Source organism: Mirounga angustirostris, unplaced genomic scaffold (genome assembly GCF_029215605.1).
Source record: "Mirounga angustirostris isolate CCGP_5_RB_7025 unplaced genomic scaffold, mMirAng1.0.hap1 SCAF_1, whole genome shotgun sequence".
Classification (NCBI taxonomy): domain Eukaryota; kingdom Metazoa; phylum Chordata; class Mammalia; order Carnivora; family Phocidae; genus Mirounga; species Mirounga angustirostris.
Window position 1 is genome coordinate 12,138,900 of NW_026991709.1, and position 3,901 is coordinate 12,142,800.

The following is a 3,901-nucleotide window of genomic DNA, read 5'->3' on the forward strand; positions in this document are numbered from 1 at the left end:
CTTTCCTATCAGTTTCCTATGGATGCTGAGATGAAGTAGCGCCGATTTAGCGTCTTAAAACAACCCAGCTTGATCGCTTACAGTTCTGGAGATCAGAAGTTTGAAACTGGTCTCACTGGGCTAACGTCAGGGTGTGGTCGGGGCTGGGTTCCTCCTGGAAGCTCTGGGGGAGAAATGGCTCCTTGCCTCAGGCAGCTTCTAGAAGCAGCCCACATTCTTCGGCTCTGACTCCTTCCCCCAGCAACAATGGGCTGATTCCTTCTCTCTCTCTGTCTTTTTTTTAAGTGACTACCCATTTATTTATTTTTCTTAAAAAAATTTTTTTTTGAAGATTTATTCATTTATTTTATATAGAGAGAGCACAAGCAGGAGGGGCACAGGGAGAGGAGAGAGAAACCCAAGCAGACTCTGCACTGAGCACGGAGCCTGACATGGGTTTGATCCCACGACCCCCGAGATCACGACCTGAGCCGAAATCAAGAGTCAGACACTTAACCGACTGAGCCAACCAGGTACCCCTTTTTAAATTTTTATTTAAATTCTAGTTAGTTAACATACAGTGCAATATTGGTTTCAGGAGTAGACTTCAGTGATTCATCACTTACGTATAACACTCGGTGCTCATCACAACAAGTGCCCTCCTTAATGCCCATCAGCCCATCCCCCACCCACCTCCCTCCATCAACCCTCAGTTTGTTCTCCATTGTTAAGAGTCTCTAATGGTGGGGGTGCCTGGGTGGCTCAGTTGGTTAAGCGACTGCCTTCGGCTCAGGTCATGATCCTGGAGTCCCGGGATCGAGTCCCGCATCGGGCTCCCTGCTCAGCGGGGGGTCTGCTTCTCCCTCTGCCCTCTTCCCTCTCGTGCTGTCTCTCATTCTCTCTCTCTCAAATAAATAAATAAAATCTTTAAAAAAAAAAAAAGTCTCTAATGGTTTGGTTTCTCTCTCTCTCTTTTTTTTCTTCCCCTTTGTTCATCTGTTTTGTTTCTTAAATTCCACACGAGTGAAATCATATGGTATTTGTCTTTCTCTGATTTATTTCACTTAGCATAACACACTCCAACTAGATCCACATTGTTGCAAATGGCAAGATTTCATTCTTTTAGATGGCTGAGTAATATTCCACTGTATGGCTATACCACATCTTCTTTATCCATTCATCAGTCGATGGCCCTTTGGGCTCTTTGTATAGTTTGGTTATTGTTGATAGTGCTGCTATAAACACTGGGGTGCATGTGCCCATAAGAATCTGTATTTTTGTATCCTTTGGGTAAATACCTAGTAGTGCAATTGCTGGATCATAGGGCAGTTCTAGTTTTAACTTTTTAAAAAAGATTTTATTTATTTGAGAGAGAGAGGGAGGGAGAGAGAGAGAGCAGAGGGAGAGACAAGAGGGACAGGGAGAGAGAGAATCCCAAGCAGACTCTGTGCAGAGCATGGAGCCCAATGTGGGGCTCAATTTCTTTTTTTTTTTAAAGATTTTATTTATTTATTCATGAGAGACAGAGAGAGAGAGAGAGGCAGAGGGAGAAGCAGGCTCCCAAGGAGCAGAGAGCCCGATGCGGGACTCGATCCCAGGACCCTGGGATCGTGACCTGAGCCGAAGGCAGACGCTTAACCATCTGAGCCACCCAGGCACCCGTGGGGCTCAATTTCACGACCCTGAGATCATGACCTGAGCCAAAATCAAGAGCTGGATGCTCAACTGACTGAGCCACTCAGGTGCCCTCTATTTTTAATTTTTGAGGAACCTCTACACTGTTTTCCAGAGTGGCTGCACCAGTTTGCATTCCCACCAACAGTGTAAGAGGGTTTCCCTTTCTCTGCATCCTCGCCAACACCTGTCGTTTCCCGTGTTGTTAATTTTAGCCATTCTGACAGGTGTGAGGTGGTATCTCATTGTGGTTTTGATTTGCATTTCCCTGATGATGAGTGATGTTGAGCATCTTTTCATGTGTCTGTTGGCCATCTGTACATCTTCTTTGGAAAATGTCTATTCATGTCTTCTGCCCATTTCTTAACTGGATTATTTGTTTTTTTGGGTGTTGAGTTTGGTAAGTTCTTTATAGATTTTGGATACTAACCCTTTATCAGCTATGTCATCTGCAAATATCTTCTCCCATTCCGGAGGCTGCCTGTTGGTTTTATCGACTGTTTCCTTTGCTATGCAGAAACTTTTTATCTTGATGGAGTCCCAATAGTTCATTTTTGCTTTTGTTTCCCTTGCCTTTGAAGACCTGTCTAGCAAGCAGTTGCTGAGGCCAAGTTCGAAGAGGTTGCTGCCTGTGTTCTCTAGGATTTTGATGGTTTCCTCTCTCACATCTTTCATCCATTTTGAGTTTATCTTTGTGTGTGGTGTAAGAAAGCGGTCCGGTTCCATTCTTCTCCATGGTGCTATCCAGTTTCCCCAGCACCATTTATTGAAGAGACAGGGCCGATTCCTTCTCATGATGTCACCACTCTGGTCTGACTCTCCTGCCTCCCTCTTCGAGGACCCTTATGATGACACTGGGCCCACGGAGCCCTACCATCCAGGGTCATCTCACCATCTCAGGATCCCTGGTCACACCTGCAAGGTCCCATTTGCCATGTGAGGTCACACAGCCACAGGCTCTGTGGCTTAGGATGTGGATCTCTTTGGGGACCATACTTTGCCTGCCACAGTGCCCTTCACCATCCCGTCTCTGGGGAGGAGCCGTCTCCTGGTACCCCCATCTCCCAGATCCAGACATTCAGCTAAGGAAGGAAGCACCAACGGGCCGACCAAGAAGAGTGGACTTCCACCCCAACTGACAGGTGGCCCAGAAGAAAGGCTTCCCCGTAAACGTGGAGTCTCCAGATGAGCCCTCTACTTTCTTCAGCTTCCGTTTTCCCCTGGTGTGGGGAGCTGATCCACAGTTTTACTCTGACATTTGACTTTCCTGGAATCCCCTGTCTTACCACATTCAGAGACAATAACAGTCTTATAACTGAGGGTTTCACAATGAACCACCAAAGACTGCCCACTCATTAGCAACTGCCTCATCACACTGCCCTCTGCATCTCTCAGAAGGCCTGTCCTTGAACTGCCTCACCCACCATGGCCCCCACGGAGCCCTCCTTGTTCCTGGGAAACTCAGAGCCTGCCCTTGCCGCTCCTTCTGTGGAACCTTCTTTCCAGCTATGCCACAGCTCTCTCCCCTCCTCCCTCAGGTCTCTGCTCTTACTAGAGTGGTTTCCTGTGTAAAATGCCCAGGGTGCGGGGTTCCCTGTCCCTGCCTGACTCGTCTGCATGGTGCTTGTTCACCACCTGGGTCCTTTGTTTACACCACGGTGCTTAGGGGCATGGATTCCAGAACTAGATTGCCTGAGTTCAAATATGCACGCTCCTTAGGGGCTTGGGCAAGTTGTTTAACTTCTTTGTGCCCCAGCTGTCTCATCTGTAAAATGGGTACAGTACAGACTTCATGGTGTTGTTATGAGGAGAGAATGAGTTAGTTTCATGCTCGGGGCTGAGGACAGGGCAAGCACCTTGTGATCCGTGCCTCTCCTCATTGCCAGCAGTTTATCCACAGTCTCCCTGAACACGAGAGTGGGGAGCTCCAGGAAGGCTGGGTCTTGTTGGATTTGGGGATCGTTTTACCCCTCCCCTCCCCCCTTGCATGGAATAGCAGGCACTCAGGATCTGGGGAATGACTGGCCTGAAGCCCAGCAGCGTGCTCACCTTCAGAGATTACATAACCAACTTCTTGTCCTCAGTGGTGCATTCATCCACTGGAAAACCAGGCAGAGCTTAGGTTCCCCTTTTCCTTCCTTGCTTTATGCTTAAGTTCCTCCCTTTTGTCTGGTCTCTGCTGCGTCAGGGAGTGGGTGGACAACGCTGGGCTGTGACTTATCTGTTTGGCTCCAAAGAGTCAGCATTC